General features: G+C 37.1%; 1 protein-coding gene across 1 annotated transcript in view; it reads left to right on the top strand.

Annotated features, from left to right (window-relative positions):
* Positions 1–25,950, top strand: part of LOC142087860 (potassium voltage-gated channel subfamily KQT member 1-like) — a 511,647-nt gene that overhangs the window by 111,997 nt on the left and 373,700 nt on the right. The gene's annotated exons all lie outside the window — the stretch shown is intronic.

Here is a 25,950-nt window from a genome sequence, read left to right as displayed (position 1 = left end):
AAATGGTGCTGTATGCCCTTTTTATGTTATTGGTCAGCACTTGAAAAAAGGGATGTTAAATCCATCTTTCAGCTTTATTTCAGCCTTCCAGTTGTTCCCTCCATCTGTAGATGGCAGTGAAGGTTTTATCAGGGACTTAAGAATATTTGTGTGTCCTCCTTCTTTGGCTCTGCTTGAAAATCCAACAATGTGCAACTCTTGACAAAGCATATTTTCAGTCTTTCTATGGTTTTGGTCTATCTGTGCAAATACCATTTATCTTTGTATTTTTATCATAACTTCCTCCTATAGCTTATTGCTTTTAGTCTTATTAAAGAACCAGCTTACCTTACCACCAGCAAATCTATCAGTTTGAATATCAGTAGATCTAGTAATTAGATAGTAATCTTGTGTAGGATAACTGAATCTACAGAAAGCTCATTAATAACACTTTTATTGCTAAGATAAGGACAGCTAGGGTCCTTAATCATCCGCTAGATTTATTGTACCACCTGTTGTCCTTTTCCACTTGTTCATGGATTAAAATATTGTTGTTCTTAATTTTTGAAAGCATGATCAGGCACTTGATCTATCATGTAAATATTGCCCATATTGTCACTGAGCTAATATGGGTATTGGAGAAAATTGTGAAGCAATACCGGCCATCGACCAGCCAGTGTAAGGGAATGGTATTATAAGAGGTAACTTCACCCAAGAGGAGTGGGTTGTCCAAATGACAGCACCAAGGTTGGTCGGAGTACAGAATATTCCTGAAGATGTTACAGTTTGCCTACCATCACCGCACTTCCATTTCATCCATGTTTTTGAAACAAACATAAAATGAAGTGAGAGGGAGAGATGAAAAACTAGTAAGTGGGCAACCCACAGTAACATGAAAGGAGGGCATTTTTACATATATCTCGTTTCCAGCTTTCTCATTGTGCTGTTGGCTCTTGATGCTTATTCATCCTCACTCTCAGGTACATCTAATATAGGTAGTACTGATACTACCTATATTAGATAGTTTTGTCTACTCCACTCAAAAGCTTTATTAATTGCTTCAAAGAGAAATTTAGATAAGGCTCTGTCATTTCTGAACTGAAAAAGGTAAAATAGTGAAAATTCAACAGACAGTAGTAATTGCTGATCTGGTTGTATGCTTTTTACCATTATAAGGCCTCGTGTTAAGTTACACTTTTTAGTACCACCTATTTTTGTATTGTCACCTCTAATTTCAAGCTCTAAAAAGGCTGTTTCAGGATTTATTTCAGCACTCAAAGTATTTTTATTACCATGTAATATGAACGCAAGGCTGGCATTAGTATAAATTGTGCCATTATGTAGTAACCTTTTCTAAGAATTTGACACTGCTTCTGAGGTTTGTTGGAGTTGTTTTTGGTTTTTAGTCTGAAAAGTAATTTTTCAGAGAATTTTTGCTCTTTTATTTTTAAGTGAGGACATTTGACCAGTGGAGGGCACTGCACTATAACGCAATGAGACAGAAACTCCTATTTCAGTTTTCAAAATCTGATTTGTCATTTCAACAAACTTACTTATAAACTTAATTTATAAGCATCTGAATTTCCCCAGTGTTAAAATGGCAAGTTGCCACACTAAGGAAAAATGCTACATGTACTTGAACATCAGTTTAATGAGAAACTTAACCAACCCCCAAAGGCTCAACTTGGTATTGTGGTTATACTTTCTTTTCTGGAAAACAGACTATTGTAACAGCCCACTGAAGGTTGTCAAAGTGTAACTAAGTGCATATATCATGTAAGCCTCTATGCAACAAATGGTTCAGATCTGACGGAAAAGTCTAAAATAAAAGGTGGTTTTGGAAACAGAAGCTTCTACAAAAACATAACATTTCATATAAGTAAATTTTTCTTAATGAGTTTTCTAATTATTTCACAGAATTTTAGGGTAGGTATAGAATTTGTCATGAAGCGGGTGAGATGACTCTGGGAAATATGGGTGCAAATATCTGTCTTGTATAAGAAATAGTTTACAAAGAATGTCTGTTTTAAGATCAAAGTAAAAGACTCACATTTGTGGCTCTGTTTTACTCAGAAATTATTATTTATCTCGGTAGCAAGTTAGAACTAGGTAGGAAATAAGGCAACTCATTTGTTACTGAAAAGGGTGCAAAGAGGTAGGCTGGATTCATAGTCTTCAATATTGGCATGTTTTGTCTCTATATGTGGGGATGAAACTAAAGGGAGGAATCATTTTATAAAGGCTTTGTTTGGGCTTCATAATTTGTTGAGGTTTTCAGTTAAAGATTCATCTCACACCTCACGTAATTGTGCCCCTTGAGCTCCATGACACTTGACAATATTGATAACTGCATTTATATGCATCTGTGATGAAAGTTTGAAAGATGTAACATTAAAGTATGTTCTTTGCTGCAGATGACAGCACAACCCTTCTCATCAGATCACTTCAGTCTTTCATTGTTACATAAAATAAAGTGCCAAAGCATGGTACTCGTTTCTCTGAGGAAGAAAAAAAAAAAAAATTGCTGGAAAAACATGATGATTGCAATGCACAGAGAGGTGTGAGTTTGTCCTTTACCATGGCATAGGTAGAAATAAATGAGCATGCATTTTTGTTTTGACCTTGATCTTGTGTTTTTGCAATAGTTTCAACTTTGATGTTTTTTATGTGAGACTATATTTGATACATATGAATCATATGCATATACCTATTCCAGTAACAGCCACTTCATTGCGTTCATTGTGTCCATTTGTGTAAAGTATATTGAGGGAAAGGAAAAGCACAGTGATAGGACTTCATGGGGTCTGCAACTAAAATACATAGGTCATTCCTGATTTAGTCTAGCTCCATCCACAAGCCACATCACAGCATGTGTTTTGTATTGGCAGCATTCAACAGAAAAAATACTTTAGAAGTTGCATATACCAGTTGTCCTTCCTTTTTCCTTCTGCAGTTGCTTCCCTGGGCTGCTCCTGTGACAGAGAGTGAGGCAGCCCACCTATCAAGTAAAATCAAAAGCCCACCCCTGCTGGTGGGGAGTGTACAAGTTATTAGGGGGAGAAAAGAGTGAAGGAAAGCTTGAAGGCATGAAGACACCATTTGTTTCCCTAGGAGTTCAAGTTGTGGCAGAGGAGAGGAGGGCTGGGATTAAAAAACCTGACGTTCTCTCTAAGGCAGGGGGTATAAATTTTACCTTACTATTATCTGCGTGTTATACTGCTATACTTCTGAGCATTGTGTTGACAGCATATCCTTGCAAGCCAGAATCCTGCCTTCTAGTTGAAAAGGGTGACTTTTCATCTCCATAGCCTACTTTCTTAAGAAGTGATGTTGGCTGTCTAACGTGTTCCTCCCACAGATACTATTTCTGGGGCAGTATCAGGCAGAGTAAAATACAGAAACTGGAAGTGAAAGTTAAGGGAGCTCAGTGTTGTTAATTGATAGGTTGTGATGAATGGATTAGAGGAAGAAAAGAGATAGGAAAGACAATTTTATTACAGATGTAGAGAGCAGTTGTGTAGTTAGGGAATGCTATTTATCGGTGATTTCTTCAGTATTTTATAGGATCATAGAATAGTTTGGGTTGGAAGAGACCTTTAAAGGTCATCTAGTCCAACCACCTGCTTTTGTAGACTTTTGTATACTACAACGTAGTACACAATGGAGTAAGACATATGCTTATTTCAATGCATTAAATTACATTGGCATTCGGATGACGTGGCTGAGTTATTGAAACTGCTTCTGTTATATGGGATGGAGTTAAGACTATGGATCATTTATGACAGCTCCAAAAACACCTCTCTCATAAGTGTTTGAATTATGTATCTTTCAAAATGTCTTATTGATTTTTTTTTAATGTATTTCAAAGAAAAATCTTACAAGGAAAAATATGTTCTTTAGTAAAAAAAAATTGCTGTATGCATCTTAATTTCATTATGCATTTACAAACATTACCAATTTCATTCCTTAGGTGAACACTGTGAGACCGCTGGTCATTCAGCTGCAGTAAAAGACAATGCACATTTATCTCCTCCATGTGGCAAATTTTTCTCTAAAATCTAATTTAGGTATTTTGCAATGAGCAGGTATCTCCATCTAATAAAACTATCTTATTGTGTGTGACAAGAGTGTTCACAATATCATTAGTGTTAATTTGAGGGATTATCTTGTATCTGCTATGACTATTTTCTTGGGTAACCCGACCCAAATTGAAGGAATGTATTCTAGGCCTGATGTTTCACTTATTTCTAAATGTATATAGTACTTTGTTTTTATATAGATAACATTTTCCGCAAAGTTTTAAAGCAATAACCAAATGGTCGTTGCTAAACCAACACACAATTTAGGTTAAATACTAGTTACCTCTCTTTCTGTGCCTGAGGGGTAACAGATATTGTTGCAGCCAATGATCTGCATTGCAACTAATGTACATCTGCGTTTAGGGCTGATACGTAAAAGCTGATAGATAAAATTGTTGCTTTGTCATTTGACTATGTTAACCTCAGTGCTTGGAAACTTTATTTTAATAAGTTACTTTAAGGAAATTTAAGTGATAGAAATTCTTTAGAACCTGGTGGTTCCTCATGGATTTCTCAGCTCTGACACTTTCACAGCTGCACATGTAAAATCTTTCTTTTTATAGGCAAAACTTCATTAACTCCAAATGGGACAATGAAAGTTACTTTTCGGGTTGGATACAGTGAAATAGATGCCAGACAAACACCAGTGCCAGTTGCTTGTCTTCTTTTTTTTAGTGCGTTGTAATTTGGAGAAGCAATTATACGCTGTCTTTTACTTCAGATTAAACCCCCTATCTCCAGGGCTGTTTTTCCCCATCACCCAACAATGCTTTTAGATGTTATCACTATGTTCTCCAAAAACTTTGCCCTAATTGCTTAGCTGTTTGTTTGTATTGCTAAGACAATTTATCTCTGGTCTCTGGGTCAAAATGAATGTATCAGACCATTACAGTACAGAAAGCTTAGTATGTGGGCACTGAAGCTTACAGTCATTGCACGCTATATTGAGTTCTGTTCCTCTCATTTCACATGGCTGTTTTGCTTCTAGCTTGCTGTAATGGCATTTTTCATAAGTTACTGATACTTATCTCCTCTGGTTTACGTTAGTTAGACTGCCTACTCCCAAGGACTAGCAAGAATAGATAATCTTGATGGCCTTTTTTATTTAGTCAGCTGTCTACAATATTTGTGGTACACATTAGTATAAAATATATTTGAAAACAAAGCTCAAAGAGCTAATAAAGCTGTTCTTATGCTCATTTCTCTTGCTTGAGCAGTTGTTACTGAAGGATCCCCTCCAATGGGTTCTATGACTTGTCCCTGTAGTAATGAAAATCCAATAATAAAATGTAATTGGTATTTGTTTTCTTGGACACAACTTTGCTAGAGGTTTCCACGTGTTCCTGTGCTTACATAGCTATTTTGTTATTTTCAAAAAAAATTACTTCTAAACTGAAATGTGTGGAACTTGCAGCATTTACCAGGCACTTCAGATAAACAAAGCATGTACTCTTCCTGTATTTAGTTCTTTTCTTACTCTTTCTACTCTGCAGCTGTGGCTGCAGTAAATTTTAGACATCTTCATCTCAGAATTTCATTATTTATGGAAGTTCACATGCTTTCTCATCTTGACAAAGAATTAATTTTTTTTTTAATTTGATTTATATGCATAATCTTTTATGTCTAACTTTGAGTGAAAGGCTTCTATTAATCTCATGTTATCCACCTGCCAAGCTCTGCTTGAATTTTAATTTAGAAAATGAGTCTGTAAGTGTTATGTTTAAACAAGCACTGGCCAAGGAGAACTTGCTAGCCAAGGAACTGCTATGGTACCTTGAGGGTTTTGACTGCAAGCCTTTTATTTGGCCCCTCTTGCAGGGAAACCCAAGGTCAGCTCTAAATAAGATAAGGTACAATTTATTAAACTAGCTACCCTGCTGCTTCTATAGAGCACTGCTGCTGTCAGTGAGGGAGAATTGCTTTGTGACATGAACTTTGATGTCTCAGCAGCAGGAATGGGCTGAGCCTGTGCCCTCTTCTCCTGTTTCCCTCTTTTCCCCTAGCAACACTGGAGGAACAGGAATAATGGCTGTTCCTGAGGATGGGGGATCAGCTAGGTGCAGTGTTAGGTAGTGAGTGCAGGTTCTGCCAATTTGTGGTAGAGGGCTGGACAGGAGATGGGGAGGTCATGCCTGAAAAGAGAGGAGAATAGATGCAGGGAAAACAGCAGCAGTCTGGATGAAGATTAAAGGGACCCTCACTCTTACCCAGAGCTCCCTTGCACATCTTGCTGACCACTTCAGAGCTTGCTTTGGCTCCTCTCAGCTCCCGTCGTCATCCATAGCTACCTCAACATCTCGTTAATCCCTCCAGCTTCTCCTCTTCTTCTTTGTCAGGTGGGAGTAGTGTGTGTGCGTATGTCTGGGGAAAGCCCTGGACAGCAAAATTTGATTTTGCTCACTCTGCTGAGAAGTCTCGATTGAGCTCTGACTTCTATTTAAATGATCAAGCATCTGAGTTTGGTCTCTCTAGCTGGTCAAGAATCTGAGTTTATGCATCCTCAGAGGGCCTTAAACTTTTCCCAGGAAGAATGTCTTACATCTGGAAAACTGGGAGAAAAGTCTTTATCTTTCACTATCGACACATCTCTTCAGCAACATTGCAGCAGGTCCCTGCTGTGCAGATGTAATCCATAAGCTAGGATGCCGGGGGTATCCCCATTTCCTTCAGATTTACTCATTTGCTACAATGAGCTGTCAGCACTGTATGTAGTTGATTAAACATAGATTTAGAGGCATAATCATGTAGGTAGCTATTGGATTTCTGTGAAACAGAGTCTATGACTGTCTTACAGAGGTCTCTCTTTGCTATGATACTGTTACACCTTTTTAGATTTCTTTTCTTGTTTGTTTGCCTGGTTGTGAAAGCTCTTAACCAACCTGTGTGCTTGAACCCCTGCATATTTACTTCAAGTCTAAATTTAATTTTATCACTCATGCATAGTATTAAAACCTGAAAATTAAGTCAGAATTATCCTCCTGCTTACTTTACAGCAAGTCTGTGTGTGTGATGAGTAAACACGCTGTGGGTGGCCTAGGGTAAAATAAAATTTAAGTGCTTGTTTGCAAGGGCAGCTTTCTTCACCTTCAATAGATAAACACCTAGCCATGGTTTAGCAGATTTTACTGGTTGGTTTATTTGACATGGGAAACAAATATCCCAACAGATGAATGTAAAACTTCTTAAAATTATTTTGGTATTTTCATAGGCATATTGTAAAGTTTTCTGAGTCCTCTAGTGCTCAAGATGCGAGTCTTATATTTGATGTTTGGATTAAAGACTTTGCCACACCCTATATCTCAGACCTCTATAACTAAATTGGAAATAACAAAACCAAAATATATGCCCTTACCTTACCCATTCAGTCTTTATCTCAGCTAAGTGTTACACAATAAAACGATAGCAATTGAGAAAAAAAAAATCCTCATAGTATCACAAAGTTGTCCCCTTTTTGAATTGTATCATTTGAGCACCAGTGATGAACATTTCTAAAATCTCTGATTATTTCAGCAAGGAATTGTGATGCTTTAATGAATGAGCTAATGAAGAACTGGAGCTGTGACCAAGGTTATTTAATCTTATCTTTGCCTGTTCCTTGTTCAGTAAGTGCTTATCTCTTTCACAAACAGAAGAGGTATGAGCTCATTATAGAATTTGCTATGCAAGACATCACCATTCCCTTCACTACTTATTGTCTGAGGTGGCTTTTCTTCTTCTAGCACTGTCTGAGCAAGGTTAAGATAAGTATCAAAGTTTGACAATAGTTATACTTCTCCTGGGTAAGGGGTTTCTGCTTGTTCATTGGTTTCAGTATCCTTGTTTGTTAACAAAGAAAGAGCATAGAATTGTCTGACAATTCAGGTGGATGACTTCACCTTTATTTCAGAAATATCCTTCACAGTAGTAGCCACAGTTTCCTTATCTACCTGTGTTAAAATGCCTCGGTTTATCAGAGGGTAGGAAAGTGAAGGAAGTGAATTTAAGTTCAAGGTCTTTTGGTTTACACTGTTAGTTCTCAATTGAGTTCTTTTGTTTAAACACAGCTGGCCTGTCTTGGACTAGCAACCAGCTGTGCTCTGGCAGGTGAAATCTGTAGTCATGCTGCTGAAGCCAGCAATGAAAGTCTATGGAGTCAGGGAGAAATCTGAGGAACTCCTTGACACGGGATATTAGATTGACTCATTCTCAGAGTGCAATGGAGTAACTTCTCTGTGCAGGCTCTGGACCCAAATTATTAAATGGGTTGCAAACCATGATGTTTACACATGAGCTTGTGCTGAGTGACTGTGAACTGCAGTCCATTAGCCATCTGGTTGCAGTTCCTATGTAGGCAGGCTCTGAGGGTCATGCGTTACCCTCTATCTGCCACAAAAGTATGACTTCAAAGAGGAATCGCTGTGCAAAGGGATTGGGACTACTGCACAGCAACCTGTGGAAAGACACCTTTTGTACAAATACAATCCAGAAAGTCCAAATCACAAATGGGAAACAGTTTTTGGGTCGTGTAGTTTCTCCTTTGATATTATTGGAGTATATAAATTTTGTAATCCTCAGTGATATGGAATATCAGATCTGTGAACATATATTTTTCCATCAAGGAGATATTCTGATAGTCAACTTTAATCTTCCCTGTCTTAAAATCCGTCTGTTAGTTTTGAATAACAAACTAACAGACCTTATTTTAATTTCCTTCAAATGATTATGGACATATAAACACAGTGCTTGATCACTACTTAGCCAAGGAATACGTACCATATTTGTTGTAATGTTCTGTCAACTTGCATTTTCCGCAGATCTCATGTTTTTTCCTCTTTTGTACATGCCATTTTGCACAATATCTATGGAGCAAAGTGAAAGGGATTTTCTGTCTTTAACAGCAAAGGACGGTAAAAATTGTTCTGGTATTAATCATAGCTATAGGACCCTTAGCATTTTATTTTTTAACTTTAATCACCTGACTTTTCTTATGTTCCTTGATGGCAATCATCTACAAAAATGTTTGATATATAAAGCAAAGTTAAATTTTGGCTAAAGGAATTATTAGTTTGAGACAACAAGAAAAGAAGAAAACTCTGTCATAAGAAAGTGTTATAAAAATAGTTTTTCTACTTTTCTGTTTGTAGGTCGAAGTCAAGAGAGCTTTCAAACACTGATGTATTAAGAAGTTTTTGGGGCTAGATGACTGTGGGTTTACCCAGACTTGTACCTATATACAGTAAAATGTTTTATGATTATAAAGACAAGAAGTGAACATTATCATGAGGAAGGTTCTTGTTTATGTCTGTCTGTTCTTAGTCAGTAGCACGTATTTAAAACAGTATCTCTCTGGCATGAAAAAGCTTTTATTGTCTAACTGCTACAGAGAATGATGTTTTCCAAAAGCACAATTGTCAGAAGTATGCATGTAATGTTGTGCTGTAAAGTATTTTTAGGGGGAGTAATAAATGATGCTGGCGATGTGTTTTCTTTTGGGGAAAAAATGCTTGAACGCATTGGCAAAGATTCAAGTGAATGACGGTAGAAGGGTAGAAGTTTGTTGTTGATTTGCCAACAAAAATGAGATCTGAACTTTGTGAACTAAAGGAACATACGACCACCTGACTGAAAAGTTGAGTCTAGTTTTGTTTGTGCTTTTCTCCTTTTCCTATACCAAGAAATGCCCTGTAGGCATTCCATATCTTTGCTTAGTTCTGTAAGTTCCTTAAAGAAAAAAATTAAACTAATTAGTGAGACTCTGAGCTATACTATGTAGTTACCTTAGCCGTGTTAAAGGAAGAATGTCAATTCTTACAATCTGTCACAGCGGTTAACGTTTCTTCTCTACTTATAGCCAACCTCATATGATCATGTCAAGTACTTTTAGAAGTGCAACAATTGCTGTAGCACTTGTAAGAGAGTAGCATACTTTCTGATCTTCATTTAATATACTACTGAGCTTGATTATTCCATGGTTGGGAAGTTCAGTCTCCGCTTCATTTTACCCATTCATAAAAGTACAAAGTATGTACCTCAGAATTGCAGTGAGGTTGCTGCAAGCTCCCAGATTCCTGCAACATACTCTAACGTTTTCAGATGAAAAATTACACTTTAAAAAAAAAACACTAGGTAATACTGAAAATACTGAGAGAATGCAAACAAGCACTTTTTTACCAGTCATATACAAATGGCCGTTTATCTGCATGAAGATGAATTCTTTCCATTGTAAAGGAAGATTAATAATGCAAACTGCTCTACCCTTTGCAGCAGAAGCTTACTCTTCCTCTGGAATTTTTTAATTAACAATGATAACTGTTGAAATAAAACACAGGCCAGTGTAGCTTCCAAATACTTCTTAATATTGCTACTTTCTTTTTAGAACTGAATTTAGAAACCTGATGCAAGAGGACTGACATGGGAATAGAGAAGGGAAGTAAAATGACTGTTAAAAATCAGCTGTTTAGTAACTGGTAAAAAAACAGCTTTTTAAGAAAATTCTATTGAGTCTCAATAAACAAAAGGAGTAGGAGTACAATTATAGGTGAATTATAGTAGAGATAAATGAAAGGTAGGACACTTTGGACAAAGAATAATAAAAAGCCATAGGTGTGCTTATATTTGTTGGGTTTTGGTTCTTTTTTAAGCTCACACAGGTTTCTTGCAGAACTCACATGAGAAGGATGAATCAGAAGCAGTTTTTCTCTTTCCTTTTAATTCTTCAGAAGAAAAAAATGATATGTGAAGCTTTCTCTAGGTCTAGTTTTGTGGAAGGTGTGGCTCAAGAAAACTAGTTCCTCCGGGTAAAAGAGCTGTCTTGTTGGGGAGTCTCCAAAAGCACTTGAATAACTTAGGGCAGCAAATTGTTGGGAACTTTGATGTAATTATTAAAAAAAAAAAAATCACATCAAAAAGTAGAAGCAATATTTAAGCCAAGAACCTACAATCAAGACTCTTTCTCAAAGTTGTGAGTAGATCCCTCTGTTTCTCACCAAGTACTTCATTTTCTTTCACTAGGTCCTTTCCAGGTCTTCTTACTGATACATTACAGAAATCTGCATGTTTCTCACTTTCATGCCTGTGGTTTCACAATCAATTTAAAGTGATCTTAGGCTGCGCTGCCTCCAAAAAGGTTTGTCTGGCTCTTCGCTCTGCGTTCCTGCCTCTCTGCTTCCACTTTTTCCCTTTTCTCAGCACTAGATATTATACAGGTCGCTTATCTGGTTAAACACGTGCAAAAGACCCAGTAGAAGAGGCTGAGAATATAAAAGGAGGAAAGAAATCCTTCATTAGCTTGGGACAATTCCTTACTTTGAGAATATAATGAAGACAGATTTTTTTTCCATGTGGGCTTGCAAGGTTTATGGAGCTATTCTTCTTAACTTCAACTTTTAAAACTCTTGGCCCTCTTCTTTCACTTTACATATGTGCACATTAATGGTATGGTCAGTCTTTTATTGGCCTATGTCTGTAGCTGAACCAGGTCAGAATACACTGATTAATGAATGCTACTGAGATGACCTACAAAAGTATGTGAAATTCAGTCTGATATATTTTCCTATTCCTTATTTACAAAGTTCTGTTTAAGGATAGTAATGTGAAAATAAGCAGTTGCATTTGAAGCATGTAACCCAAAGCATCTTGTTGTATTTTCACTTAAAGATCAGCAGATGTTTAAGTACAGTGCACGGTTTAAGAGAAATAACTTTATATCTATTGAGGGAATGAGAGACAAAGAAGCGACAAAATAATACATTCGGCTACAATATTCTGCATCAGATTTATCTGCATTCCAGAACAGTAAGACCATTTTATAAATTCACCAACTAGGGTATTTTAAAGAGAAAAATACAGAATAAAAAGGTTCCATTTCAGAGAGTTAAATCAGACGTTTGGCCAAAATGGAAACACTGTTCAAAAGCAAGAGTGAACAAATAGAGATGTGCTGGGATTGACTGGACAAGAAGCCTAGGCGAAGGAATAGTATGTGTGCAGGAGAAGGGCCAGGGGTTAGGAAGAAGACCCATTCAACAGTGCACTGAGTGACAAGGAGTAATCTGCATATTTATTAGACTTAAAATATCCCTCTTTCCCCACATCCCTTTTTTTAAAGCAGCAGTGGGAGAGAAGCTGTTTTCCAAGGCAATCTCAAGGTACTTCAGTCCTGCCTCAGAAAGTATTAACTTTCTTGAATTCCTGTTTATTTTCTATACAGCTATAAGATGGAGTTTTGCTCTGCCACAGTTTTTTTGGATCTTAAAAGGCCTGGGCAGTTCTACACTTCTTCACAGCCCACTTGGACTTGCCACCTGGCCCTATTAATACTTTCTTTGTGCCAGGTGCTTCCAACTATGATAGAGGCTGCACTACAACAGGCATTCATTTTTAGGATGCTGGTGATTTCAGGACTAGAAGAAAGAGATGTTACTCTTGCAGTAAACAGGTATTTTTTAAAGGTCAGATTGAATTGAAAACTCTTCTTTTCCTACTGTACCTCCCTACTATACCTCAGCAATAATAAATTCTCCAGTCCCACCTATGGCTCTCTCTAGGGATGAAAAAGAACATTTGGTTTTTGTAATGGCATCATGTTGCATCATGTTGGCTATGACCAATGCAACAGAGGAAAATCATGCATGTTTACTGATTGTATTGTGCAATTCCCGTATCTGCAGATAGCTGTTGGCATGGAGATGTGTCACTGAGTAGTGTCAGTGTTATTTTTGCTTCTAATTATAATCTGCTTGTATGTATGTGCATAGACACATTTTTAATTTTGAAAACTGAATACAATGCTAGTATTGGAGGGTTGTGTTTCCTATGTTATGACTGTGGTAGAACTTGCTGTGTTTGTTCCAAATCCTATACTGGATGGGTACCTATACCTCCTCCACAGAACTTCTATAAAAGTTCTCCAGCTAAAATATGGGTGCATGCTGAAAAATGACGGGAAAATAGTGTTACGCTAAGTTCAAAGAGCTTGCAGATCAGGTATGAGTGTTTCAAATAAAAACTTCCAAGTATCAGCCTTTCTAACTTAACTAGGCTTTTGGAGGTAAAAATTAGTGATTCCTGCTTTCAGTAGCTGTATACAAATTTTGCAAAATAAGTTTGTAGACCATTCTTGTAAATGATTCATAAGGGAAAAGTCGGTAAGATCATGTTTTGCCTAGTTATATTGAGTGATGCAACAGCAAATCCTTTCTGAACCTGAAGTAGGTATGACTGAACAAATGGAATTGGAAATGGCATGTAATTTTTTTGTGTTGTTAAACAAGTACACTTTAAATGTACTTGCCTTGTAAATGCAACTGTCTTGGATATGGTGATAAAATTATATCTTTCGTCAATATTTTGCTACTGCTGTCACTACAAGGTAATGCTTTGTTCTTCCTCTTCCTCTGCTATTCATTTTGATCTTGAAATGCAAGATGGCTTGCAGATGAACAACCACAACAACCACAACTCAGTGAAGCTGTAGTCACTGCATCCCCACTATATTCATATTCAATGAAACCTCTGAAAAAGCTGCTGCTTCACATATTGTAATGGGTAATACAGAACAGAGCAATTGCGTTACTGGGAGATGGCAGGAAGAACAAGCTATTCCTTCTCAAGGAGAAGTACACGCTCACTTCAAGGTTAGGTGTGGAACATTCTGAAAAGCACATTGTGGCCCCAGTTAGAATAACTGTACTAGGAGTGGCTATGAGAGGCTGGAGTTCATGAACTTAAATGCTTCCAGCTCAGTCAGTGTAAGAAGCCTGGAATGTGGTGATATCATGGGCAGTTTTGCCAAGTGACTTACAGAAGTAACTTTTTGTTGTTTGATGAATATTGTTTTCAGAAATCCTTTCATACTTCGTGACATTGCCTTTAGATGTACTCAGCACAGAGAGCTCTCAAGATTTCATTTGTAGAACCTGCAAATGCTGCCACCCCGGTACTCTTTCCTAGGGTCTAAGCTGGTACGCTTGACTTGCTGTGGTCCATTGCCTATGACTTTCAGTCTGAATTTTGTGAAAGATCAGGAAACAGAGAAGGAAAAACAAATCTGTCAACTGCCATAATTGAAGTGATAATCTTCAAAACCCCCTTCTTTTTTTAAATACCACCTTTTAATGATCCCTAAAGACATATCTCTTGCCTATGGACCGTTTTGGTGCTAGGCAATCTGTGTTTCTTGCTGGATTCCTTAGAGCTTATCTGCTTTTTTTTGGCAAGTGACTGTATCTCACACAGTAACTAATCTTGTTAAACTTTGAAAAAGAAAATTAGACACTCATTTTAAATGTAGCACCATTTTTTTCCTGATACATCTTTCTACTGCATTCCCCAAATATGTTTAAAAATCTACAGATTTTTTTTTTTAATATATTTTCAGTCATGCTGATGCTTCACGCTGATGCTCTTTTACAGGAAGCTAGCCAACAACTGTGATTTGGATCACGTTGTGAGGTAACTTGAAACCAGAAGTCTGTGTACTGCCAGCAGTGCTTCAGTAGTACCATAAAGGTCAGTGTAGCTACCTCCCCAAGTGTCCTCATCTTCCTGAGTTGAATTTGCAGGCCCTAAAGAGGTTTATTCTGCTTGCACCACTGCCTCGACCCTAAGCAAATGCAAAGGGTGCTTGGGATGAGTAGTTAGCATGGAACAGACAAAACTAGGATAAAGGGTCAGTTGCCTGATACACTGGGGCTAAGCTCCTGGTACCATTACTCATCTTGTCTCTCTGTAAATCTCAATCACACTCCAATGACTCATATTAGCATACATAAACCATTTGGAGATATTGTTAATAGTTCTTTGTTCTTTTTACTTTAACCACTGCATTTTCTTTAAGATGTGGTAGAAGAATACCTTTCCTGGTGCATACAATGTGTATTTCATTTTGAATGTATATTTTTCAGGCTATAGACTGAGCTTGGTTTTCAAGAACCTAACTTTTCAGGCCACATGCATGTAGAGAAAACAGCCTGAAGTGCTCGTCCCTAGTCATGACAGGTGCTGTAAGATTTCTGAAAATCTGAGTTTTGGTTATAACTAGAGAGAGTTCTTCTGAAAATCTGCCTTAAACCCAATTGCTGCGTAAGCAGGTAACCCAACAATTAACATCTTATTTTTATGATTAGAATTACATGGATGAAATTAATGAAATGCAATACTGACCTGAACTTTCCCTCTGAACACATACTAGACTTAACCCAAAAACTTCCCACTGCCCAGAAATAGGTACACCCACTGCACATCATAGAATAAGCCATAGACATCAAAATGCTTCTCCTGTGGCTGTGTTCATAGTGAGCTAGTCAGGTATGCCTAAGACAAATGGGAGAAGGAAGCACTGGAGAACATAGAAATAAATGTTCCTGCAAGATTTCCAGCCTACCCCAGACAAAGTGTCTTTCACTGTATGTGACTGATTATTGGTTGCAATGATATTTTAAATTTAGGGACGATTTTTACATGGTTAGAATCTTTCAAAGTAGAAAAAAAAAAACTTTTAAGCACAAATACTGCAGCCTGATAGAACCTGTGTGTTTCATTGCTGTTCACTACAAGAAATGGTAAAGCGTTTTGGGGAAATAAGCTCCCACTTGCAAATAAAATACTCTAGTATTAATTTGTACATTAAGAAAGTTTTCTTTTTCATTTGCCACAGATGTTGTTAAATTTTAGCCAACTTGGAATTTTATGGACAGCAAAAAGCTTTCTTTTTTTCTTTTTCTAACATGGTACTAGTTAAATCAACCCTGGCAAAGATAAAGCAAAACATTGACGCACAAGCTTGGAATGAACATATTCAGTCCCTTCTCATGCAAAACCCAGCAGAAACCCCAAAAGAGTTATTTTTAGCTTTTGTTTTCTCCCAGGATAGATAAATGGAATCAGCTGTGACAGAGACATGATTCACCAGCATGAAAAAGAGACTGATAAAATCCAGAACAAACAAACAAAAGCAGAAGAGGGTTTCGGGGAAAAGGGAGAAACGGGTTTATTTTTAGTTTGAGTCCATAGGTTTTGCAGAGGTAGGATTCTTCTTTCTCCCATCTCTGCCCTGAAAGCTGAACAACTTTTAGACTAATAAGCAATAGGCAGGAGCAAGCTCTGTTTATGCTAGTAGAAGTCTGAAATGTACCAGAACCCTTACTATTTCTTTTTCTAGCCCTTGCAAATATAAATTAAGGCACAGCAGGTTTTCAAAGGTATCTGTCAATGATTTAATATTTTCTAATGTGACTGCAGAAAATTGTTTCCTGCTTTGCATCAGCAATCAAAATGTTACAGTTTGGGTATCTTTCCAGTAACAGAAACTTGTGTTTCATATAAGGCAGAAACGACATTGGGCTGGTGACCAGTAGTTACATAATTCATTTTTTTCTGTATCTTAAAGATATGCAGCTCTGATACATTTCAAGTTTAGTACAGATGGTTGGTATTAAAACCAGAGATATTGCATGAGTCTTGAACCAGAAGCTATTAGAAAACAATATGCAGTGTTAACTTCTCTTTAAAGTACAAATCCCCCCAGCAACCATATTTCACCAGACATTCAACCACCATCACTACTTATTTCTGTTTACTGTAGTTCAGTGTGTCTGTGTGTAAGCTCAAATTGTTGCTTTGTTTTGAAGTTCAAGTGTGTGTGCATATTTCTTATTTATTCATGTTTCTGTGTGGATAGGATTTTTCTTGTGTTAGGGTATGATGAATTTCAAGTGAACTCAAGCACATTAAGGTGTTTGCATGCAACTTTGCAGAATATATTGGTGTCTGAAGATTTGTAAAGCTTTCATGGCAAAACTGTGTTTAAGTTAATTCTGAATCTGCTGCCTTTGTGTGAAAGCATAGTGTTCCCAGACAAGTTTCCCATGTCAGGTTTTGCATAAGTTGTCCATTTTGCAGTTTTGTGTGGCTGTGAGACAAATGCCTTTTCCTTTTTCCTCTCTATTTTCCCCCCTCTCTACTTTCCCCCATTTTCCTCTCTTTTTCTTACCTGAAAGTAGCAATATGGAATTGGTGCTGGTGCGTGGTTTGATAAAGCCTAGCCCTTTGTGGACAGGAGTCTCACAGGAAAGCCATTTTGAGTACTTCTCTGAGAGAGAGGCTACAATGCTTTATGAGCTGGGGGAACAGGAGAGATTTCTGCACGCAATGCAAAGAGGTACTGAGCTTGTGCGGAGAAGGCAATTTGACTCCGAAACCCCACAATGGTAACAAATAATTCTAGGCATGACTTCCTTGCATTTTCTCTAGAAAGAGTAGAGTGAAATTCCCAGCAAAAATAGTCAGTAGCTGACTTTGGTCTATTAAAAAAGCAGGGAGCCAAACAATAGGTGAAGTAAATTATGCTCTGTATTTAGTGATCACAGAAACTATAGGCATTTGAAGGCTTTAGAATAAGGAGTGTTCATATGAAAGGAAAATCTTCCTCCCGAAAGACTATATTGTTAGAATTTGAACATTTTTTCCTGACAGACTTTATGTAGTGATGGTGGGCCTTGTTATATACAGTAAAACTGTCAGTGCTGTTGTGCTTCTTAGACATTAGGCACTGGTTTAATGAAAACTTACCTGTATGCATGTTTCAGGAGTCTGTGGGTGGTAAGTGCAGCATCTGCAGATTTATGTTGCTTGATCCTTGTAATAAATGAACAGCTTGTTTTCTCTCGAGTAGGTGACACTCAAGTTAGCTGTAACTTTATAAACAAAAAGGAGAACAAAATGTGGAGTTTCTTGTGAGAATCGGAATGCTACAGGAGTGTTGTGTGTAGAATCTCTATTTCTGGTTTCTTGCTAGTGGCAAATAAGTATAGGGAAGTTTCTTTTATGCATTCATTTTACCTCTTCAAATTATCTGGTTGTGAGGGTTTTCTCTTTCAAGCTCATGTGAATTTTGGAAAAAAAAAATACTAGTTCAGAAACTTGAGAATTTTCACAGTGAAGCTCTATGTTTAGTGAGTGTGTAGGTAGGGAAAAGAAACGTAACCAGGATGGTGTGTCTGTCTTAGCCAGGGTGCAAGCATAGTCTTCCTTATGTCATAAAACTGGGTGTGCTAAATATGAGTAATCTACTGATCTTTTATCCTCTCTCAATATTTGTAGGGTTTACATACCATAGAGTAGGAAAAATGGAATAAATCTTTTTTAGAGACAGATTGATGAAAGAAAGGTCAGAACTCAGTTAATGCAGTAAATTGACTGTCATTATGATTTCAAACGTATTAGTTATTCTTATATGTGAGTCTTGATTTCTTATAAACTGTTTTGTCTTTTCCTTATTCATGGCTTCATGTCTTAAATGTGATTTGATGGGTCTTTCTTTGGCTAGTTGGAGCTGTGGAGTGTTAACAACTCATACTTGACAGAAACCTGAGTTCACACTTACTGCTGCGGCTGGAGGATATTGTCTTCTTGGGAACATTCCTATGGGAGGACAATTTTATATTGAGGCCATTTTTTCTCTCTCTCCCTCCATGCAAGTACCTGTTAAAGATCTCTTGGAATTTTTTTGCTTTCTCAAGCATGAACTTGGTAGTCTGGTCTATAAAGGCTTTAAAAAATGGGTCCTGTGTATCACCAGTGGGATCATATGAATAGATTATTCAGAGCATTTCTTTTTATTTATGTAGCATTTTTAGTAAGCACGTAGTAGCATGTTTAAGAACTCTATTAAAAATAGACTGTGAAAGGTGTTCTGTGATACTTAGATGCCATTCTGTTACAGTTAGCTTATGTAATAATCTTCATATTAGCTTTGTTAGGTAAAGAAAAATTCTATTAAGACTTGTAACAAATCCTATTCTAGCCTTTGCTGAGGATTGAGAAAAGTATAGTACAGTACAATGTGTACTCCGCAAAAAGGCTGTGTCAGAAGATTTTGAGATTTTCTATGATCCATGTGTGACTAAATCTTTGGTCTGTATCTGCTATCTTTTCCTCTTACATTGATACTTACTCATTTCTGACATAATATGACAGTGTCTTTCCTTACATGAAATTCTGACACTTTCAGTTTTGGTTTTGTGAGTTCTAGAAAGTTTTTCTCCTCCCTCCTATTCTTCTCCCCTCTGCAAATAAAATTGTTTTTCAGAATTTAATGCTTATAGGGCAAATCTTTATATTTCATCACAAAATTGTGCTTTTAGCAAACTCATGCAACTTGATAGGGTTTTTTATATCTACATTCCCCTGCTTTTTCTCCCCATTGCTTTTAAATTGATTGTTGGAGTTTATTTAAAATTTGTCCCTGAAATCTCTTTTTACCAGCAGATGGCTGTACCCCCTGGCCAAGAGCCCATTTTAAAAAAATAGCTGTTTCATTTATAAATATGCATATTCTGACTTAAAGCCGAAGCAGTAAAAAAGCACACTGAAATCTGTCGTACAATCCACTTGGCTTCCATGCTGTCCATGAAATCCTTTTTCAATAAGATGAGCACGTAAAAGTTCTACTCTCACTGTTATTGTAATTTAAAAACATTAAAAAGTCCTACTACAGATTGTCACAGTTCTTGCAAGATAACAAATACCATATGATTTTCCATTCTGCTCAGCTGAATAAAATGGATCAAGTTTAAGGCAGAACTTTAAGGCATAAAGTAGATCACAACTTGTTATATAATGGTCCTAGTAAATAAATGTTGGGATTATTTTTTTTTAAAACCATAAATGACAATCACTTGAAAGGCCCATGATAATATTTGTGTAAAAATCTATGAAGACAGCAATACTCAAAGGGTTTTATTTCTCCAGTGATCATACCAACTAAAACCCTTTGTTGGTAAAAAATCTTTCTATCCTGTAGATCACAACATCTGCTAGCACAAATCAGAGAGACTTTTCTGAAATAAGAAGAGAAGACAAAATAAACACAGGAAATTGCTGTTTTTTCAAGAAACCTTTAAAAAGAAGCTGCATTATGTCGCTTCAGAAACTGCGAGTAAAATTAGCAGACTGAATATGTTTGTTTTGGTGACTTTTCACTTCCTTCAGTAATTAGAACAGTTATTACTCAATAAACCAACTCATTTTGTGGGATATGATTCTGTACAAACTGATAAAGAGCCTCTAGCAGGAAAAAAAAAAATGGGTGGAGGAAGAGAAGATTTTTATCCTAGAGTTTACATTTTCTGTATTTTTCTTGATCACTGTAGTGAAGTGACAGTGGCAGAGAAGTATGCAAAAAACCCAAGACCCCAGTTTTTCTTTTTTGTTTCTAAAGGCTGTATAGATGATAATGTACGCCTTTGGAGTGAATGATGTAGTAAGTCTTCTGATAGGTTCACCTGCACACACTTATAAAATCTGTATACTGATTCATGCAATAGATCACTCAAATGCTCTATATAGACCATTGCATTTCATCTTTAGGAAATGTCTCCACTGGAAAGCTAACTTGTGTTTTCACCTTGGGTTTATTCTTAATGTGCGCTACTCTGTGTAGGTAGTAGGTAATAAGTCTCTTCACCCATCTAAATTTCAAATTTTTTTTCTACTTTCTTCTCTGTTATGCTATTTTGGATACAGATATTGCATTTAAAATTCAATAAAAAATAAAAGCAATATAGGACATGGTGTTGAGTATTATCTTTTTATAGACCTGTTGCAGCTAGCAAATACTGCTGTAAAACTGACTTGGAGCAGTAAAAAGTTCCTATGGCCAAATACAAGCCTGTTTTACTGCCTTGATTCCTAAAGGAGAGTAGGGAAAAATCATGCTAATTTTCAATTTAAGAAAAATTTCTTCTTCTGGCTAGAGCACAAAAAAGGCTGCTCAGTTCCTGGGTTCTGTTCCTGACGTTGACGCTGATTTATTGCTTAGCCTGAGCTTTCTGTTTACTCAAAGGTGAGGGCAGCATGAAAAAAGTCTATAATGGAAATAACATCAACTGTCTCTTCTGTAAAGTGTTTTGAGTCTATTGGTGAAAAAACCAGAAAAGTTGTGCAAAAACCCTAGTTGTTATTTTAGTCCACCTTGCCCAGCTAGAATAATAATATTGTAACCAACTACAAAGACTGTTCAGGATGACACTGACACAAAGTTTACAAGCACTGTTCTTGTGAAATTGAAATGAAGAAACTCATTTTTTAAGGTTTGGTGGTGTTTGGGTGTGTTTTTTTTTTCCCATCAATAGACCTCAAAACACTTTAGAGAAGAGACTGCTGATGTTATTTCCATTTTGCAGGTGGAATCTGCTGCGCAAAGAAGAGATTAGTCCTGTATAATTCACCTGGTAGAAGGACTGGAAAGGGAATGCCGTCCTTCTGGCCTTCCCAGCTCACAGAGGCTGTGATACAGGGCCATATTCACTCACTATGCACAGTTTCCCTTGTGTTCATTCTTTCTATTTTTCTCCCCCCTTTTCTCCCTGCTCTGAGGAGACAGCCATTCAACAGTGGAAAAAAACTGTAAGGGAGTTTCCTTCCTTTCTAATTTTCAAAAGTAGATCTGTATCTTTTCATTTTGCTTGTAAATCAATCTAAAACTGCTGGCAATAAAAGTAACTAGACCCATACAATGTCATAGAATCTCAGAATGGTTTGCATTGGAAAGGACCTTTAAAGGTCATCTAGTCCAACCCCCTGCTGTGGTCAGGGACATCCTCAACTAGATCAGGTTGCTCAGAGCCCTGTTCAACCTGACCTTGAATGTTTCCAGGGATGAGGCATCTACCACCTCTCTGGACAACCTGTTCCAGTGTCTCACCATCCTCATCGTAAAAAATGTCTTCCTTATATCTAGTCTGAATCTACCCTCTTTTAGTTTAAAACCATTCCCCCTTGACCTGTTGCAAGAGGGCCTACTAAAAAGTCTGTCCCCATCATCTACATATTATCTTGGTCCCCATTTGTCCTATGTAGTCCAAGTAACATTCTTATCAGATAAGGTCATACCAGCTCATGAAGAGCAATTATTTTCTTTTCACATGGCCCTTCAGACTCCTTAAGTAGTCCTGAGAGAAATTCAAAATTCATTTATAAAAACAATGGACCAGATTCCCTGAAGATGTTTGTGAAGTAGAATGCTTGCCTTCATTGTCCACACCATTTACTTTTTTTCCCTTTTGTTTTCTTTGATGAAATCTGCTAATACTCCTATAAATGTAAGCAACACCAAACAGTACTTCCAAATTCTTCACAGAGAATACTGCTGTGATGTTACGGGGTCACGGTACTGGCCCTCTGCCAAAAATCTGGCCCTGTTGCACATAGTTCAGCTGCACTGTAGCCCTACCTGTTTTTCCTGTTACCTAGCCTCTCCATGTCAGCAGCAGGGAGGAGGAGTGCAGCTGCAGATGCAAGGCCAGCAAGAATCTGTCACATATGGGAAGGGGTATCCACCAGGGTAGAATAGGGAAGAGAAGGTGGTACCAAACCAAGTACCTTTTTGCACTACAGCAATCTCCAAACAGTAAAACATTCTGAGACCTGTTCTGGTTCCTTAGCAATAGAAAGTGTGCTGACAAGTGGAATTAACTGGAAGGTTTGCCCCATCTTCAACTTTTTGAAAGTCCTATGTGCTCCTTCTCCAAAAGTGCAAGAAGTTCTATGGTACTTGGTGATATTGTAGTAGATTTTTTTAGTTGGAACTGTGAAAAATTTCATATTTTTCAGCATAAGCTTCTCCAGAAATTTACAATCAGAATTCACGATAAGTAGCATTATCCACTCAAACCATCAGTGTTGATGAATGCACAATGCTGCCAGCTTTCCAACACCCAGTGCTGTGTACATATGGTGGAAGAACAGGCACCAATAGTATCATTAATATGTCCTGGGTCTACAGTCAGGCAACAGAAGAGAAGTCTTTGTACAGTCTCTTAAGAACTGATCTTTGAGGTGGAGCTCTGATAAATACGCACCCTGGTTGCAGTGCAACACCATAATGTCATGTTTAAATTGTGACCCAGGTAGCTTGATGCAGGTGGTTGTGCTGTGGATGTGCACTATATTGATTTTGTGGAAGGGAGCCATGAGGAATCTTATTTGTAATACACGAGACGCACTCAGCCTGAACACAGGCCAGAGTGTTTAATCTGTAATTATTGCAGGGGAGTTGCTTGCTGTTGTGTATTCAGTGGTCCAAAAATCTGTCCCAGATTCTCAACTGGTGTAAATTAATATGTCTCTATTAAGTTTGGGAGTGCTGCATTAATTTACACCAGCTGGGCCAGCATGTGAACGAGTGACAGCTTACATCCACAGCACTCTGTTAGCAGTAGCAGTGGTTGCTGCTGCTTTGTACCTCAGCCTTTGCAATCAAGTTACTTCTGCTTTTTTTCCCTCCTTGCTTTGCTCAAGGGAGCAATATTTTAGACGTGTATGTCCTAAATGCAATTAATACGAGGATGATAAATATAGAAGAAAATCTCTATGGTAAAAAAAACTAATTGAATTTGATCAGAGAATAGCCGAGTTTCTTTTCACTTCTAGAGAAATAGTCTCTGGTGTAAAATTTGGAAAGGAAATTAACCTTCTTATACGTTTTCCATTTCCTTCTAAGTTTGAGAGTATAATTGCTAGTACAACTATATTGTCTTAATTATTTTTAAGTTTTCAGAATAATGCTTGACATGAGTACAGGTAATTTTGGAAACATTGTGATTTTACATTTTTACAGAAATGGAAAATATTCTGGGAATATATTACAGTTGGCTACCAGAATAATTTATACAAGGTCGTATAATTTTTTGTAAGGGTGAATAGTGAGACAGGGAGGCTAATATCATAATCTTCCTATAGTAAGTCAACTAAAAAAAAAAAGAAACACAAAAGAAGCAGCCATTTGAGCGAAGACCACCATGCTGAACAACAAATATCCACACTGGCTGTTCTTTGAAGTCAGACACTTAATGCCATTTATGTCAACAGAAATTAAAGGGAAAACTGAAGAACTGAACTAGAAAGGTTAAGTTGTACGTTGGTTGTGGCATAGTCCAGTATATATTGCAAATGTAGAAAAAATGCAGAAAAGTTTTCAAGCTTTTTTCCTTAATGAAACGCTTTTGCCAACTGGCTGCATGAGCAGAGATTCTTAGCAAGAGCAGGCTACAACTTAATGCTTCCTTTTTCATTTTGGATTTAATGTCAGAGAAACTGATCCCCAGTGCTAAAGGGCAACAGGCTAACGTATAACTCTGTGTAAGTAAGGGAGGCACAGATTTTCTTAAATCTGTTAAGTGAAAAGCAGTGGAAGACAGTGGTAGAGATGTGCTCTCCTGAAACAAAGCCATTGTCGTTCTCCTGCACCTTAGAGTCATCAGTACTGTTTGCATTCAAAATGCATGCTGATGCAGCCATTATTCGCCCGTATTCTTTGCTTAAAATGCAAGCTTTGTTTTCTTGACAAGAGTAGCACAGGATGTTAGTGATGCTACCAGATGCCATATAACAAATTACAGAACTCTAAATAGCAAAAGAAAACCAGAAAATTGGATAGTTGAGATTTTAAATTTGCTATCTTGCAGCCTGTCTACATGTCTTCTAGATAGAATTTTGAAAGCATATATATTGCAGAGAGGGAGGGGGGAAGTACCACAGTTTTGCCTGTAAGTTAAACCAAGTTGATGAAATTATGAAACAAGTTAAAAATGCAGAATTTTTATGATTTACAATGGATATAAAAAGACATAGCATTTCATGTTCTTAATGTTTTTTTTTAAACAATTACTGTCTGTCCACTCAGAGAAATTATGTTTTCATATGCTTCATTCCTGCATAAAACAGAGCTGGAAATAAAAATTGGTTTCTTTCAGAAATGTATTTATATGGTTAATTTAACTGCCTATTTTGTTGGCAATGAAATTTTGTGCTTTAAGCATTCAGTTGTTAAAAAAAGAAACATAACATGCAGCCAGTATAAGGTGTGTAGTTAAAGCTTGCTTTAGTTTTTCCCAAGCTATCATAAACAATCATTAATGAAGAGAAATAGAGTATACTTGGTAACTGAATAAGGTTTTGTAAATGCCCGTAGTTATTGACGCACACATGCGTGAGTGCAAGCATTTAGAATTTGATAGTGTTTAAAAACTTAACCAAGCTGTCTCTCGCATTTGAAAAGAACCTAAACAATACATTTGTGCCAGAATTAAGGTATCGGTTTCAATATTTGTGTTGAATCAGATCCATTTGTTAAATGTCAGCTCAGCAGTTATTGACAAGAGAATCATCACAGGACCCACTTTCCTGGACACAAAGCATCAGCCTGAAAGTATTAACATCTGGCAGTGACCTGCACTTTGTAAACCATATTTTTGAAATCAGCTTAACATATTTTGTCTAAACAAACCAAGAAATTAACATGCAGAGGAAAGAAAAACATTCCAGCTGCAGATAAAAATAATTGCTGAAGTACTATCAGGAGACACAGAGTAATTGCAGAAGTGTGATTGAGTGGAGGCAGCAAGTATTTTGTATTTCAACTGTAAAACAGGACATCAGAAAAGAAAACAGAAGGTCTTTAATATGGTACTATCATTAAAAAAAGGTTCGGTTAAGCAAGTATATTGTACACAGAGAAGTGCTATGTTTGTTAAAATGTGTATGGAAGGAACTGAGTGTAATTAGACTTATAATAGGAGTTTTTGGCTCTGGTTCCGCTCTGTTTCAAAGCCTCAACTGTTCTTGAATCCTTAATAAGTTAAGGAATGAGTACAGCAGAGGAGAGAGCAGGCAGAATCTGTTGTAGCAGCTTGCCCACCGAGTTTGCCAAAATCTAAATAGCCCTTTAAAAAAGGCTTATTTTTTGCTGATGACATCATTCCTGCCACTGTCAACGTGTGACAAGTCTTGGCTTGCCTAAAGAAGAAGAAAAACCCTTTCTAAAATTGACACTGCACAGATTTAAAACACGTACAAGGACTACTATAAATGTAAGATATTTATACCCTCTTTCCATGCTATGAGTTTTCATTCA

This window comes from Calonectris borealis, chromosome 1, assembly GCF_964195595.1.
Source record: "Calonectris borealis chromosome 1, bCalBor7.hap1.2, whole genome shotgun sequence".
Lineage (NCBI taxonomy): Eukaryota > Metazoa > Chordata > Aves > Procellariiformes > Procellariidae > Calonectris > Calonectris borealis.
The sequence above is the reverse complement of the archived record's forward strand: the minus strand, read 5'-3'. Positions and strand labels throughout refer to the sequence as shown.